Here is an 18,406-nt window from a genome sequence, read left to right as displayed (position 1 = left end):
AGCTATAGCGTGCGCTGTAATAAAACAGGCCTTTTATTACAGAAACCACACTAGAGGAACGTCTGGGGAAACGCAAAACAAATAAATTAGTGGCCCTAGATATCTGTATTTCTTTTATTTTAATTTGTTGTTTTATTGTGTTTTCTTCGTTGACTGACTAAGGTTTTGTTTTAGTAGTTATGCATAACACCACTAAATGAACTTGTATATTGTATAAGGTTTAGCGTGTATGTCCGACATCTGCACCATGTGGCCTGTGTTAATGGTGAGGGAAACATTATGTCCCATATTAATACCCTGTTTGCGCTGAATTAGCATCATTTATTTTGACGCTAACCCAGCGCAAACTTAACTCCATATTTATATTCTGATGCTAGACGTGTCTAGTGTCAAAATATTGAAGTTAACGTCATTTTTTGGATGTGTGAAAGCTCCTTGCTTCAGTGAGATGCAAGGTAGGCATTCCTGTCCAAAAAAAGATTCTAAGCCCCTAGCGCCATATTTATCCACCTGGGGAAAAAAGATGCACAGGTGGGAAGCGGAGCCAAAAAATAACGTTAACTCCAATTTGCGACAAATTTTAACACCTGGGTCAGACCAAGCGTTAAAATGAGGCGAACACCTCACAACTTAAGGAAAACACACAGAAGTAAAATCACAAACCCACAGTACAAGATGCAAGTGCTACTGCTCCAGCTTGCGAGATGACACAGAGGACAGCAACAACCACAACAACCACCACCAAAATGCGGCCCACAAATGCAACACAGAAGGCAGGAGAGGGTATTCAGAAACAGGACAACCCTCCATGGCCTCAGGGAACAAGACATCATAAGGACATACGGACACAACCGGCAAGCCATACTTCACCTGCTGCACCACATTGAGCCACAAATCACAGCCAGCCTGCAGACCTCACACAACGTACCACCTGTGACAAAGCTGCTAGCTGTCCTGCACATGCTGACAAATGGCTCATTTCAAACAACGGGTGCCCTGGTTGTTGGTGTGTCACAATTGTCTTCATTCTCTGCGAGAAGGTGTTAAATGCAATAATATCCCTGACACCCCATCACATCAGCTTCCCCAATATCCAGCAAAAGCAGCAGGAGATAAAACAGGGGTTCTTCCAATTTCATGGCTTCCCACTTGTGCTTGGTGCAATTGACTGCACCCATGTCTGACTTTGTACCACCTGCAGCAACTGAGCACATCTAGCAGAACTGCAAGCACAATTCCGTCAATGTGCAGGCCATAGTGGTCCACCGGGGACTATTCACAAACATTTTGGACAAGTATCCTGGGAGTGTGCATGATACCTAAATATTCTAGCACAGCAGGATCAACAAACACTTCCAGGATGGACAATATGGAAATGGCCTACTTGTGGGTAAGTCAACAAACCTAGCAATATACAAACAACTCACCAACCCTGTAGGACACACAAGACACACACTACAAAAACACATGGCCAGGGTAACATAGATGTGCAGCTAACATCACATATGCACCATGCTGTAGTACAGCACAATCAGTGCACACCACAAACACATACACCCACATTTATGTAACACACCCACTACTTGTAAGGCACACCATGTTAAGGACAGGTGCAGAGATGTACCCTTTGCCAACATTAGAAATACACAAACCACTACAAGTGCCTACAGGTTGCCTACTATGTACTCTTCACACAAAGTACACCAAACAAAGAATAGCAAGGCAATGTCAACGGCATACACCATGATATGTTACGTAAGTCTCACATATGCACAGATCCCTCAATTCATGCCGTGCAAGTCACTGCCAGATCAAACATCAAATTGCAAACAACTGCTGCCAATACCAACTACATCTCATCATCACATACCTGACTTACCTGTAGTGTGCATATACATCTGCCTGACACATTGGTTCACACACATAGGAATACAAAATTAATGCCCATCACATACCATGTGCCAGAATTGTGAGAAGTGGCACCACACCTACTGTGGTGCCACCTCACATGCACCACTTACTGACCCACAACACCATCATATCTGTACCATAAACAAGAAATTGCCCACCATGGGGTAGAGTCACTGTTAGACAGTGCAGATCATGGATGCCATAGTGGAACCCTGTAGGAGTATAAAGGACATCACTGACCTTACATGCACTGTGCCAAGGGACACATTTGCTAAGTAGCTGAGCCCCATCCCATAGCCTGCACTGTGCATGTGTTGAGAGTATAAATGCTGAATCATGTTTTGGAAGATAGGAGAGACACTGGTAGTAATGTTGAAACAATAGGATACACACACTTGGACACTTGATGGCTGGCACAAACATCAGCTGCCACTCAGGATCACTAAGGGACTTATGTAAGAGCCCCCAGTGCCATAGTTTGCGGATGACCACTCTTAAGTGACTTGAAGTCACTTTGGAAATCAGTCACCTTCCCACGTAGCTCTTCGCGTTCAAGGGGTGTGCAATGTGAGTTGCTGCAGGTCTGTCACCACAAGATATATAGCATGATGATGCTGACTCAGATGTAAGTGTCACCTAAAACCTGAGGCAGTGGCAACATCAAACACCACCCCAGGGGTGCCATTTGCAGGTTGCAATAAGGAAATAGACTGTGATTTGAACTCATATGAATGTGCCAACCAATGCATGCTGCCGCACACACAGAAAGAGCCAATTGTCCATCAAAACAGCATATGTATAGTGAGGTGTCCCTTCATGCACAGACACATACACCTCCACAGGGCAGCTAGCCAAGCAGCCAGGTGCAGGGTTTGGTAGTGTCGGTGCATGGCTGCATATAAGCCACTGGCGCAGGGGACAAAAAAGGATTGCCTAGTAACATGTCACACATGGTGCATTCCTGCATAGTCAGAATTTTGCAGCACAGTGCTGCCAATGTTGGAGCTGTGTTGTGCATTGTCACTTACTCATTGAAATGGGCCTAAGTATTGCACTTCATCTGTAATGACACATGTCATAATGGTTGGGGTGTCCAGGCTCTGTAGTGCTACCATGTTGCCACCACATCTGACCACACTGTGTTGTGAGGAGGTGTCATGTCCCCTCTAGTGCTAGCACACTGATACAAAGGTGCACAACAGAACACATGGTACATACATACTGATCATCAGTTAGGATACCAAATCATATATCCCCTGGTCCTTGAGCCAATACTCAAGACGGTCATATCCAACAACACAGTGCTAAGAAAACTTTACCTAAGGCCAGGACCTCACACCATACCACAAACACATATGAGTCATAACTACCTCAAAATTACAACTGCCATGCTACATGACGAACCTGTTGCAAGCTGTAACAACAACTTACTCATATTACCTATTGCAGCAGATCAGGGTTATGGCATAGAGTCATGGATTATGACCCCATTTGCAAAGCCAAGCACAGCAGCAGAGCGTGCATAGAATGAGGGATATCGTATGACACACAGCGTCGTGGAGAGGGCATTTGGCATACTGAAGTCAAGGTTCAGGTGACTGGACATCACAGGAGGCAGCCTCCTATATGCCACAAACATTGTCTGCAAAATCATCCTGACATGTGCTATCCTGCAAAACATATGTGTGCGGATGAATGCCCCCATGTATGACCAGGTTGATGACCTGCCTGAGGAGGAGCAGGAGGGTAGTGGTGTAGAAATGGAGGGGTTAAAGCACAACACAGCTGCTGGGATACACCGCAGACAGCACATAGTTGAAAACATTTTCACTTAAGCACCAATTAAATCACCTTATCAATTTTGTAAATAAACACTTCACTTTTACAACCAATCCTGCGTTGGTCTCTTCAATCTCCACTACACATACCATAGGATTGTGAGTCTAACCTCAGGGAGCATGTTACAAATACAAATCTGACAAGAACTGTTGCAAAATGATATGTGATGTGTAAGTCTGTACTGCCGTCATCCGAAACATTACTAATAGCCTCATCACTGGTATGTGACAACTGAAGGACACAATGTATGGACCATAACATATCTTGTACAACCATGTTGCACACTTGTTCATCAATAGCCCATCACACACAACTACATCATGTCCAAATAGGAAGTATGCAACGGCCCACACATAAGGTAGTGGATGAACACAATTTGAAAGTTTATCATGTTGAAACAGAACACTGTCACAAATCAGTGTGTGAGTTGCAATGGATGCATGGAACATGTGTGACAATGAGGTGACATAATTGGTAACAATGGTCATCATGATTTGCCCAGGTTTAACAAGCAATGGAAGAAGTTGGGCCTGCGCAGTACTTCCATGGTAATCTGTCCTGCCACTGCCATGGGGCCCAATCCTGACACAGAGTACACATGACCTCACACATTGCATGGACACATCTGTGGAATGCACTTCAGTATGAATGAGATCATATGCAGCTAGGGCTGCAGGTCCACCACACAAAACCAACAACCATTGCTAAATGCATGAGTTTAATCAGACATTTGTGGTCAAAACATAATCTGGGTGGAATGTAGGCAAAGTGTGTCATACACAGTATGTACTAAAGATGTACACATGTCAGACATATGTGTAGGCCACACACAAGTCTCCATAAACTCCAAATCTACATAGGGAGACAGTTGTCAGGTAACATTTCCTAGGTAGCATTGATTCAGCCATCATCAAAAATGCCTGAGCTGTGAATGCAGTCTTAAATATTATGCTCTGTATGACAACATCACATATCACATATACGAAAACACAATTGACAGTCACAAACCAGAACTATTGGCTTATACTGACTGCCATACATATGTGGATACACTGTTGTCACACATGAATACATATGCACGACGTGCAACTATTTGCATGCTGTTGCCTCTGTAACACACACATCAGTGTAACAGACCAATCACACCCTCATCACATTGTTGCATGGACTACCACATGTGGCCAAACTCAATATGCTACACTGCAGGACAGCCCATGTCATTTGTATGTTGAAACAGGGTGCATCTAAAGACAATGCAACAAAAACACGCAATCATTAATTGAGTTAAAAAAATTGACTCAAATGCGTCTAAAACATCCGCAAATGCAAAGAATATGACACAAAGGCCCTTAGCATTAATTCCACCTTCGCACTCTTCTCAATGCTGATTTTCACGAATTTCACGCATAACCATAATGCATCAATTAAAATGACGCACATGGTCATGCGTCTAAAATACCCATGCAAATGTCAAATGCGTCATATAAATACACGCATAACTGAAAACGTGATGCACCGGGACAGGAAGTGATGTAATAGGAAATCCTGTTTACAAGCATGGTACAGTGGGTGTACTTTCACTTTCTCTTTACAGTTTGTGCCTCTTATGACTGTGTGGTTGTTTTCAGGAGTTGGTGGTTGTGATTTCCTTGCGTATTGTATCTTGTGGTGTCCCTCCTGTCGTGTTTTGGTAATTATTGTCCGTATTTTGTCCCAGCGTTTGTAAACTTGTGTGTTTTTTATGTATAATTGTATTTGTACTGTGGGGTGTTTGTCCGGGATAGTTGGGATTAGTTATTGGGCTTTAGTTTCCGTTATTTTCTTTGAATTTTTTTTTCTAAGTATTTGTGGTCAACCTTTCCAGTTATAACATGTCTGGTAGGGGGGGGGGGGGGTTGACCAGGATGGGAGAGGAATAGTTTGGTGGCTTTGTGTGGCTGGTAGCCCACTACCTGCCAATGATGTTGGAGATGGGGGGCCAGGTCATACAGGGCTACCGGACCGAGGCGGCTTCAGTGGGGAAAGATGCTCCACCACATGAAGATGGTCTATAAGAGCACCAGGAATGAGCACCAGCTCAAGCATCGCTGGGCAGATCTGGTAGGCAGGAAGCAGGATCTGCTTGATCATCTTGGTGTTGAGATCGGTGGCCCTGTTGGTGAGTCTCCCATTGGCATACTGTTTACTGTTCACCGCTCTTGAATGACAGTAGCAGATTTTTTGGAGTGCTGCATACAATGCTTGTGGATAGGTTGCATGTAACCAGAATGAAGTGTAACTGCACCAGTCTAGACACGGAGTTCACATGTCCTACCACTATGCCAGTGCAGGTCAGATGTCTGGTGAGTCATGCACAACCATCACTAAGTCACACATTTCAGGGGCCATGGCAACATCTGTGCCATGGCATAGTGTCATGTATGATACGCCAAGACACCGCCAGCCTAACATATTTACCTGGATTGTGTCAACAAAACAAGGCAATGCATGTATAGCGCTACTTTGGCATCATTTCACGCACATGATCCCTGCCATTATGTCAGCAAAGGGGGCTTACCCGCCTTAGGGGGCAATATAAATGGGGCATTTCATACCACCTGAAAACGTTGCCACATCAGTCATGGATTAGTTAACGCATGATCATTGTGGACTAATAATTGAGCTGCATGTCCATCACAAAGTGCCACTGGGTGCCTTGCAGGACAAGCTTGAGTGCCTGAGTCAATTGTCTTGCAAAGCACCTGGGAAGTGTCATGTATATGTTACACAACCCCCCCTTATACCATAGAGTTCCATCTTCTATATATTGCTGATATATGGTTGTTGCAGGCTGTAGCACTACATGAGTCTGTGGCCCAGTGTAAGTGTGCAGAAGTGTGTCTCTCACTCACCTGAGTGTCTGTGTCATTGTGTGTTTGTAGTGGAGTGTTTGTTGCACTGTGTTACACTAGGATAACTAGCTCACTCCTCTAAAATAGTACCCACTGAAATTTGTTGTCCACTAGTAGTGATTGTGATATGACACTAAGCATGATTTTCCATTCATATCTTTCAGGTGGACCTGCCCCCTACACAATCGACAAAGTGGCACGATTTGAGGACCCAGATGTATCCAGTAAGTGTGATAATGTTTGTCCTATGAAGTAATCCAGGGTTTGGTGTGAGTGTGTCGTGCGTGTTGCACACAATGCTAGATGTGAAAAGCTGTCAAATGATCAGATATCAAAGTAGGCTGGATGGTGACATTGTGTGATGACAAGCCGCATGTAGGGCCATATGTGACTAAGAAGTGCAACACAGTGAGAATATTGGCAGTGGGGCACGCCGTCATTCTCACAACACAGAGATGCACCATTTTGAACCCAACTTGGTGCATCCCTGTTTTGTCATGTATATGGAGGACCGGGCTGGCAATTGTCCCCCAGAATGGTGCTCCGTATTTTGCACTCCATGTGTGTAACACTTATGTGGAGTGTAATTGGCGTGCATGCATGTCAAGGCCCAAAGTGTGCGGGCATGGAAATGGGTGTGTAAGGAATAGTATTGGCAGATTAGGTATTGATGGGTGTCTACACCTGGACACATGAATGTAGATGTGATAGACCTATGGATACCAGCTTCCTAGTTGTCAGACCTCCTAACATATGCTCCACTCCCTGACTCCATTTATGAGTGGGCATGCCTTGAGGGATGACCAGGACAGTTGAGATGATGGATTGCATGGCCATCCCCACTTAGGCACAGGGGGAGAGGAATACCAAATTAGTAGGTAGATGTGATCCTCACAGTGTAGGTGACAGTCATATTGATCAGGCTTGCATGTGTATCTATCAGCATCACTTGTGTAGACTCATACTGCTGCCACGAGGAAACTGGAGGCGAAGCAACTTCCGGACACACGAGAGAGACGAGAGAGACGAGAGACGAGAGAGGAGCTCAGGCGTACGGCGCTGGTGCCGGGTGGCTCGCGTCGCGGTTGGCTCACCGCGAGTGCAAGTGTGAGCGCGAGGTGCGCGGCGTCCGGCGTCCAGCACACACGGTCTGGGGGCTGCTAGCCGCTCCCCGTGTTAGCAGGAGAAACAGCCGCGGGAAGCCGGGAAGCTGAGAAGCCGAGTGAGCACGGTCCGGGGGGCAGAAGCTGCTGGCAGGGGGGAGCAGCTTCCGCGAGCAGGCGGGTGTGACCAGGGCTGCTGCCTGTTTTTCACCAGCGCCGTCACGCTGTCACGGTGCGGACTACGGCGTGGTCTGGACACTAAGTAAGCCAGTAAGCCAGAAGGCAGTAAGCCAGAAGGAGCACCAGAGGAGTACCGGAGTCCCAGAGCACGAGAGGAGCACTAGAGGGGTACCAGAGGAGCTTGGAGCTTGGAGTTGCTGCCCTGCCCTGCCATCACATGGACTAGGTGAAGCCAAGGAGATTATTAAACTAGTCAGAGGGAGCCAGAAGGAAGGCCGTCCCCCTGTGGACCTCCTGTGACCTCCCACAGCCCCTCCTGGAAAAGACGCTGAGCAGGAGAGCAGACCGGGTGAGACCAGGACTGACCAGGAGAGACCGGGTAAGCAGACTTCGTGGGAGGGGGGGGGTCCCTGTCCACCATCCCGGCCATTGAACCCCTCTCCCTCTCCCTCTCCCTCTCCTGCTCCTCTCCTGCCCTCGGCTCCGGCATCGGTACTCAACCGCGCCACGTCGTCTCACCCAGCCTTACCCAGCCACAGCCACAGCCACAGCAACAGCTCTAGCCATAGCCCTAGTTGGCCCTAGCCGGCCTTTGGCCTTGGATTTGGACTGGGACTGGGACTTGCCGTTGTTGATTGGTGGTCTCTTCTAAAGACTAAGCAAGGAAGGAAGGAACCCAGTAAGGAACCAAGGAGCCAAGGGGAGGGGTGCGGTGAGTGGTGAGTGGTGAACGGTGAGCAGTGAGCAGTGAACGGTAACCGGAGGATGGTTGGGACAAGAGGAAAAACAAAGAAGGCTAGGGAGGCCAATAAGGCGTTCACTCACCTAGCGGATTCCCAAAGACCAGAGCAGGAGCAGGAGCTCAAAAGTCTACAAAGTCTAGGGTTAGACCAGAACCAGGATCAGGATCAGGACCAGGACCAGGACCAGGACCAGGACCCCAGAACCATCCAGCAATCCCAGGGGGGATTCGCAAACCTAGGTGAGGACACAGCAGACACAGCAGAGGGTGTCCAATTCGGGTCTCCCGCCAACAAAAGCGATTCCGAGCCAGGAGAAGAGTCAGGCGGGACATTAGAAGTGGTGACACTGCCTTGCTTGCCAGCCCATACTGACTCTGACGATACAGGGGGTGCCCTACCGAATGCAGGAGAAACTGTAGGCGAAACTGTGGGGGGCGTTCTAAGTCCTCTGTGCAGGGGACATAAGTATACACCGACACACCCGGGCCCGGGTGGATCTACGGGAGTAAGGAAAACTAGACCAAAAACAAACACTATCACTAACTATTACAACCAAGTGAACTCGAACTCAGAACAGCCGCAAACGCAAAGTCCCAGAGCCAGTGGCCTCCGATCACAGCCACCGGGGGAAGTGGGTGGCTACAACATGGGGGGGGGTGAACTGGAGCTACCAGCGACCAGGCTCCAGGATACTCGCCCACTTCAGCAGCAACAGCAACCGGCTGGTTTATCGCAATTATTCTGCCCAATGAGTAATCCTCTTGGGGATGGTGAAGTGGAGTTAAATAACCCCCCAAAGTGGAGCAACTTTTCGGGAGAGCAAAGAAAAAGCAACGATTCACCTTATCCTGACCCCCAAACGGGACTATTGAACTCCGGGAATTTTTCACTAACATCCTCTCCACAATGTGCCCAAGCAGAATTCACAGCACTCCAAAACGTAATGGGTCCAGAAACAGACTGCTCACCATCTAAACAGACCCATAAAACCCCAGCGCCACAGCTTCACTGCGGAAGACAAATTGTTAAAACTAATTTAATGCTGGGCAGACTCAACAGTAGTTCTTTCAGTCTGGAGCTGTCCTCACTCGACAACTCCGTTATTGGCAACACAGACCCTCAACTAAACAGCATAACATCAGAAGATCTAAACTTCCTGGAAGGTAGTATAATCATAGGCCACAGAGGAAAGGAAGGTAAAAATCCAGAAGGTCAGATAACCAACGAACAAAGTGGCAATGGAGATGACCTCTCACTAGACCAACCAATTCTTAGTATCATGAAAGTTATATGTGCAACACTGGGCTCAATCGCAACAACGATCATGGCCCAGTCTCAAAAATTTGATGATCAACTTGAACTGACCAAACAACTTACATCCTCAATACAGTCTATAGATTACAGGATGGCCCTAGTAGAGGGCGTAATTAGGGAAAACCTGTTGCACCAAGCAGTGGCCGATAAAATGGACAAGTTGGATGGACAAGTTTGTGGACCACTGCTGGAAAAACTATTGGAAGTCCCAAAAGTAATCAAAGACATAATCGAAGACTGCAAACATAACCTTAAAAGCACACAGGGGTGCATTCACGAGTTAGGAAAAACAGAATCTAGTTTAATTGAAGGGCCAGCAGACAAAGAAAATATAGAAAGTCACTTCGGCCCAGGACGAGAGAACTACCCAGATGTAAAAAATCAGACACCTAAGAGGGAGAGAACAAATGGAAGTCCTGAATTTGGAAGCAAAGTCCCAAACACAGTAGAAAAAAGGCCACCGGGTAAAAGGCCTCAACTAACAGGCAGATGGAAAAACACATGGAAGAAAGCTAGAGGAAAAAAAAAAGCACCAGCAGGAAAGGCCTTAAATATGTTACAACAGATAGGCCTAATAGGAGAAATCAGGAACACAGGTGATGAGAGTGCCCAACATCAGTATAAAGATAAAAGCATTAAGTCGGAGAGCTTTGAGAAACCTACTGATAAAGTGTTTAACTTTATAAATAAAAATCCCGGATTATTGTGCGACAAAAGTTGCACTCACCATTCCCATATAAACCGCATACCCACTGGCCCCAGGGGACACCAAGCATCTGGGCATGACTTAGACAAAGAAAGGTGGTCCGGAAAAGACCCTGGAACAAATCATGGGATAAACGAGGTAAATGATCCTCCAGCCAACGAACAACCCAAATGGAGCCCAGGAACATCCAAACCCAGCATTTGTATCGATAAGCACCTCCCAGCTACAAAAACTGAACATTTAGTTCAGGTACACTACTCAAACATAGTAGAAGACCACTACAGAAAATACCAGCAGCCTCCGAACTCCATTAGTGAGGGGGCAGAACAAGATAATAGCAAAGGCGAAAATAGAAGGGCAGAGACCCCAGAGTATATACGAAACGGACAAAGTATAAGAACAACCATGTGCGTGGACAACACAACAGCCCCAGTTCCCGCACCCCGGACAAAGGCAAAATATTGTTCTCAGGGCAGCCCTGGAAATTATAATCTCAGCAACCAGCATGGGTGGATCACTGATTCGCCTGCACCATCGCGCCCAGCACTGGACCTGGAAACCAATGAAATCAAAGGAAAAAGGGACAATTGGCCTCCAAAAAGGCAACCCTACGAAGAACAAAGGAACAAAGAAGTGCAACTGGGGAGGGAAAAAGGCCAGGTAAATCGAACATCTACTAGTCGGGCAGTTACCACTCAAGACAGACAAAATGAGAACACCCAACTCCAAGGTAGACTGTCGCAGGAAGGTGGCGGGCACACTGTGATCCGGTCTGAAACAACTAAAAAGCCCGAAGCCACGATCTTGTTTATGCCTGAGTACTCAAGAGGAAGTCACGACATCCTGAACAGGTCTAACATCTTATGTCTTGTTAACTCCCTGCCAGCCTTACAGAATGTAACAACTAAAGATCTCCTTTCAGTAAGATTCATACCAAAAAAAGAATTAGAGAACGGGGAATTAACAGAAACAGTCTGGGCCTCACCTTGGATAGCAGAACAGATCTTAAAATGTTCAAACACGATGAAGACCTGGGGAATATCCATTGCTACTCCGCAAAAAGAACTATATCCAACAATACTTCTTGAAAAAGCTACAGACCGAAACATGATGCGTAGGCAAGAGGCAAAAGGCAATTTTGGCTCGATACTTCAGGGAGCAATCAGCTCCAAACAACAACTCCCTGAACGAATAAACTTGAGTAACATGAGGTTCTGCCTGGTAGCTAATTCCCCTAGAAACAGTAGGGGTAATCCCCCACAGTTACAGAATTGCAAAGAGCAATCATTTAAAAGCTCGTAGCAAAAAATGGATAACTCGAACATAAAAAATAAAACCAGTCCCATATTAAAAATTCTAAGCTGGAACATAGCAGGTTTAAAAAACAAAATGGAAGATAAAGACTGGGTTGAATTTATTAAAAAACAAGACATCAGCTGCTTCCAAGAAACTTGGTCTACTCATGCTATTGACCTAGATGGGTTCGCCACCTTCCACTCACCTGCAATTAAGCAAAAAAATGGAAGACCCTCGGGAGGTCTGAGTATTTGGATTAGAACTTCATTACCGAGGAACTCCGTAGTAACTCACACCGTACAAAGCAAGGGAATCCAGACGCTTGCAGTCAAATACGAGGAATGGTCACTTGAAATAGTAAATGTGTACTTCCCACCTATCAGCCGGGCTCAAGTTACGCCAGGGGTGCGGCTCCTCAAAGAACATATCCTAAACAAAAGAACCATGGATCGGAGGAACCCAGTACCAGGTCACACGAACAATCGCTCTCTCCAACCTTGTAAAACCTTTTTATTGATATGTGGTGACTTCAACACTAAACCTCATTCTATCCTCTGGGACGAACAAGTAGCAGAGGAAGATTATGCTTGGAATATCCCAACGCCTCTTATCCAACGTTGTAATGACTCCAAGAAAGGAGAATTAATCTTTGAAGCATTAATAGAAGGAGGACTTCGCACATTAAATGGGAGAACAAAGTCAGATAAAACCTTTAAATCTACCTTTCGAACTGGAAAAAGGCAAAGCATAATTGACTATATGGCAATAAACATCGAAGCCTGGCATTACGTCATCGATATGGAAATAAGGGACAGAATCGAGAGTGATCACGACCCACTGCTAATGGAGATAGTCCATCCGGACACGAGCCCAGGGAAGGCGGAGTCTCCATTCAACGGAAATAGCCTAACAATAACTATGAGACCAAACAGGAAAAACATATTAAGGTCAAATGAGCATGAACCTTACATGAGTGTTCCCAGCCAAACCTGGTTGTCATCACTTAGCACGTTCTTAAACCCATCAGATAATGACGCTATACCCCTCCTGCATAACTTTAATAATTTGCTACTGCAAACAAAAAAGGAAAAGATCAAGCATCCTCAAATCAATCCTAAAATGATGGAGGGCTGGTTCGATGAAGAGTGTTTAAAGCTAAAAAAGACCTTATCACAAGCACTGAAGAACCGGCACTTGAATGATTCCAACGAGCAACATTTTCATGGATGTAGGCAACAGTACAAAAAATTATTAAGATACAAAAGGAAGATATTTCCACATAAACTTTGGAAAACTTTACTGCAAGCAATAACGGCAGGGAACTCCAAAAAGTTTTGGGAGATAGTCAGGTGGGGATGCGAAGGCCCCCCGAAAAACCTAGAACTGAATATTAACCCTCAACTTTGGGTAAAGCACTTTACTGCCTTGTATCAGGAAGTGGCCAAGACAGAACCAGGGATGACCATTAACTCAAACATCCTCACTCAAGGGCTGGGAGGCAGAAATCAAAGATCAAGCAAAGTATTTCCTCTTCAAAAGACCCACGCAGCATCTTCAAATTGTCTTTTTAGATCGGTAAACGGAACCCAGAATGTACTAGTCTCTAACGAATTTTCCAGCACAAATTCCACGCAAGTAGCCCACGTCATTCCACGTGCAATGAAGTTAATACCGGAATTCAGTGAAAAAGATATTAAACAAGTTATCCTCCTTCAAAAGCCGCATAAGGCTGCAGGCCCAGATGGCATCCCTTCAGATGCTTACCGTAACCAGCTAACGTTATGGTTACCTGCTCTAGCCCGTCTATTCAACAGTGTTTGGCATTACGAGGTAATCCCTCCTTCTTGGAAGGAATCAATAATCGTTCCAATTCACAAAAAAGGGCCTCGGGACATGGTGAGCAATTATAGACCTATCTCACTGCTTGATAGTGTTGGAAAGATTTTTGCCAAATTGATTCAGTCGCGTCTAGACCAATGGCTAGAGGACGGAGATTTAATATCAACACACCAAGCTGGTTTTAGGAGAGGCCAAAGTACAACAGACCAACTCTTTAAGCTAAACATGATCTCTGCTAAATACGCCACCCTTAAAAACAGTCCATTATACCTGGTCTTTGTGGATCTCCAAACAGCCTTCGACAGCGTAAATCGCCAAACATTATGGCAGCTATTGTCGGACATGGGCATACAGGGAAAAATCTTAAGGCTGCTAATTCTATTGCATACAGGAAACACTGCCAGGGTCAGATATTCTACGAGAAATGATTATACGGCCAAAATTCCAATTGAGCGAGGTGTAAAACAAGGCTGCGTTTTGGCCCCAACCTTATTCAATTGTTATATAAATAAAGTAAGTCAAGTTTTGAAGGAATTAAATCTGGACGTGCCAAAACTAGCCAATGAAAGTATACCTATCTTGCTCTTTGCTGATGACGCCGTATTACTGGCAAGAACAGAGATAGCAATGCATGGTCTACTTAGGGGCTTCGAATCTTTCTGTACCTCAAGGAGCATGGTAATCAATGAGGGGAAAACAAAGTTTATGATTCTCAACCAAAAACAGACGTTGCAATCGACTTTTAGGGTAAATAATAAGCCTTTGGCCCGAGTGGCCTCCTATGATTACCTGGGCTGCAGATTAGATGAAAAACAGACATGGAAACCACAAATCTACAAAAGCAGAATTTCCTTGGCCCAACAAGCCGGAGCAGTACTCAGATTTGCAAAGGCTACAGGCAATCACTCCGTGAGCTCCGCGCTGCTTGCATACAAAACAAAAGCAAGAGCCGCAGCACTTTACAGCGCAGAGATCTGGGGATTCAGAAAGATTCCATCAATACAAGTAACCGAGAACAAATTTTTACGCCAATTACTTTGTCTAGGTAATGCTACACCAATGAACGCAATAAGAATTGATCTACAGATGAGAAAGGTTGAGGACTACATCGCTCTGGCTCCAGTAAGATACTGGATCCGTATTTGGACAAAAGAGGCTCTCAAACCATTCAGAGACGTACTTAAGGATATCATGAAGCTGCAAAACCATCGGAAACTGCCCTGGTTCAAACATATTTCAACTATCCTGGCTGCTATCGGCCAGGATGACTTTTGGCTCCATCCTGAAAAAATCGGAAGGCCTAGTCTTGCTGTCATAAAGAAGGCATATTGGGAGCGAAAGACAGAGATTATGTGCGAGTCATTTAGCCCTTTATTCAAGCGGTATATTTTGTTTAACCAAGAGCTTAAACCAGCAATATTCATAGACAGTATTTATCCGGAGGAAAAAAGGGCTCTCTACTTTAAATTCCGTATGGGCACACTACCAGTGACAGCGGTGGTCAACAGATGGCAATCCGCTCCTCCGGGTAGTTTAGAATGTTGTCCATGCCTTCATGGTGGTCCGGAAACACTTTCCCATTTCCTTTTACTATGTCACTTTACGCTCAGACTCCGTAAATTGTACCTTCGTCCACTTTTCAGAACTTTCGGAGTTAGGAAGTGCAAGGAGGCGGAAGCGCTATGTATGCGTTCAGATGAGAAATACATTGTGACAAAGGTCTCAACTTATATCTTGGAAGCATGGAAATTACGTCTATCAATGCACCTACAGTTGGCACAGGCACAATAGCCTATGTTATCCCGTACCTATTTAGCTTGGGAAATCGGTGCAGGGTAATGTAAACTGGGTTAGGCCTCGGTCTTTTATTAAATGGCTGGAAGGCAATGCAAGGCCCCAAATGACTCGTCCCATAATAAGACATTTTAAATATTAGATTCATAATGTTTTTCTAGAATAAGTTAAGTTTTTATGTAAATTATGGTCAAATCAGGTTTTACGATAATGCATGGTAAATTGGATACATTTTGGCACATGTTAAATCAAAAATTCAAGCATAGTTCCTTTTATTGAGATGTTTTTATTTTAATGTGATTTTTATTGAGTTCGAGGGATTGATATCTATTGTGTGATTATTGTTAAGGCCGGATAGGCTAATAACAATTAAATAAATAAATGGTAAATGGTAAAATGGTATCTATCAGCACTGACCCCTTATGGTTACCAACTGCATCCCATCCTCCCAATAAGATGTTCAAGTTACTGGTGATGTACGGTTGAAAATTGACACAGATGATAAGGAAATTTGGGCCTGATCTATGTGAAGTTTATGCTGCCTTTGCATCATTACATTTTGCACAAAAGCAATGCACACCTCATTTGGTTTGGTTCCTAAACTTGTTGTGTGTTGCTTTGGTGTCAAGGAAATGATGCTAAGGCAGCATTGTCATTGAATTTATCAGGGCCATTGTCTTTTTCGGAGTATGAGTTAGAGTGCATGTGTAATTAGATGTAGAGTGTAATCCAATAATCTGTACATACTCCACATAATGCTGACACTGATTGTTGTCTGTCTCAATTTAACAGCTGCCAACATGAGCAATGAGGAACAGCGAGCATTCCAAAAGAGAGCAGTCCGCTACTGACATATCCTGGCAGTGGAACCTGGGTTCCAGAGGATGGCTCGCCACTATCGCACTGAGAGATCAACCAGAGAATGGCAGGCATTCACCCAATGGGGCCCCACACTGGCAGTGGCCACACAGAGGAGACACAGCTCCACAGCAGTGCAGAAGGGCACAGCTGCCACCATGACTACAGCCACAGCTGCAACAGCTTTGACATCGGTACATCAGTCCACACCACCTGCTGCCACTGACCACAAAATGCTGAAGGATCTGCAGAGGGACGTAACACTGGTATTGAAAAGGTTTGACAGTTTGGAGAAGGAGGTGGCAGCCAATACTAATAGACTCAAGTACATAACGAAAACACTCAAAAAGACAAAGCTATGATTGTCTTTGGAACTCTCACCTCCCAGTTCTGTCCCCTCCCTCCTCATTTGAATTCATGTTTTATAGTGGGTTTTAGGGGGTTAGTGTTAGGTTACAGTAGGTATGTAGTTTAGTTAGAATAAGTGGGTTTTTTGGGTGGGTTTTCTCATTTTTACATGTTACTTTGTGGGTGGGTGGTGGGTCATGTTGGGGTATATATGTGTTTTAAAAATAAAAATAAAAAAAACAAAAATAAATAAATATATATATATATTTGTTTAGATATGGTTAGTATATGTGTAGTTTAGTATATGTCGTCCTGCATGTTTCTCGTAACATAAGGTGGTGGGGGGGCAATGATTAGAGTGTGTTGTTAAATGTGTTAGGTACGTTTAGCATAGGGTAGTTAGGTTTAGTTGTTGGTTAAGTATAGTTAGAATAGGTTATGTTAGGTTAGGATAGGTTTTCTTGAATATTTTAGTTTAGTTTCATAGTTAAAAAAAAAAATGTGGGTACTCCCTTATTTATGTGTCATATGCTTGTGTCTCAGGCTCTTCCCATGAGTACACAGTGTAAATTGTGTATTGACCTAGGGATTCCGTCCTGCCTCCAAATCTCTCTCCTGACATATTCATCACCTGTTTACAACTGAGATGTCACACTGGCAGCAACAATACATCTACTTGTCTATGCATCTGCCATCCAATGTACCCACCACTCAAGGTGACTGTTTATTTTGTATTGGACAGGTAGGTGTGGTAATTCAGCTGTCAGTGTTTGGGTCCTGTGTAGGAATGTTGGGCACTGTGGCACATCTGACAACATCCTACATTAAATATTTATCCTGCAAAACTGACCAGTGGCAATTACAGATGAGATTAAGTACCTCTGTTTCACACCAATGTATTCTACTGGTACTCCCAGGTGACAATATTGCCAGAGAACTGTTTCACAGCAATTCCTGCCATATGTAGTGAGTGAAGCATACATGTGTTCTACATTTTTTACATACTCAGTGAATTGCTTATAGGGGATGAGACTAGCATTGTCGTTCATCATGTAGGAACCTTGGGCCAGATGTAGCAAAGGTTTTTACCCATTCTGTGTCTATGGGAAAAAGTGTTCGGACATATGGCCCCTTATGCGTAGATATGTATCCCCATATTCCTGCGCTCTTGTACTGACGCTCTGTGACTAAAGACATGGTTACACACGTCACAATTCCTAAGCATAGTAGATGTGTCACAATACACAAAGACATGCTGGTTGTGTAGGAGGTGTTTATTTACAAGTGTCGTAGTGCAATATTTACAATGTTCAGGTCTGTGACCCCATTAGTGACATCCATACAATGGTAACACAACACAAGTCCAGGGTTGAGGGGCATGTCATGGGACATACTTGGGTGAAGTGTTGTTAAGTGCTGAGGAACATGATTTGCCAATTTTAGGTGAGAGACAATGACAGTCCATAGCAGACAAGTCAACAGTGTGGCTTTGAAGGATGCACATATCCAACTGTGCTAACACTGGAATGATATCAAGCACAGGACAAAGGAAAACACTGCCCATGTGGCATGGGCTGGTGCTAC

The 18,406-nt window shown here is 44.8% G+C and overlaps 1 protein-coding gene across 1 annotated transcript in view; it reads right to left on the bottom strand.

Moving 5' to 3' along the window:
- LOC138303708 (protein prune homolog 2-like) overlaps window positions 1-18,406 on the bottom strand; it is a 1,166,077-nt gene that overhangs the window by 98,478 nt on the left and 1,049,193 nt on the right. The gene's annotated exons all lie outside the window — the stretch shown is intronic.

This window comes from Pleurodeles waltl, chromosome 1_1 (genome assembly GCF_031143425.1).
Source record: "Pleurodeles waltl isolate 20211129_DDA chromosome 1_1, aPleWal1.hap1.20221129, whole genome shotgun sequence".
In the NCBI taxonomy this organism is placed as follows: domain Eukaryota; kingdom Metazoa; phylum Chordata; class Amphibia; order Caudata; family Salamandridae; genus Pleurodeles; species Pleurodeles waltl.
The sequence above is the reverse complement of the archived record's forward strand: the minus strand, read 5'-3'. Positions and strand labels throughout refer to the sequence as shown.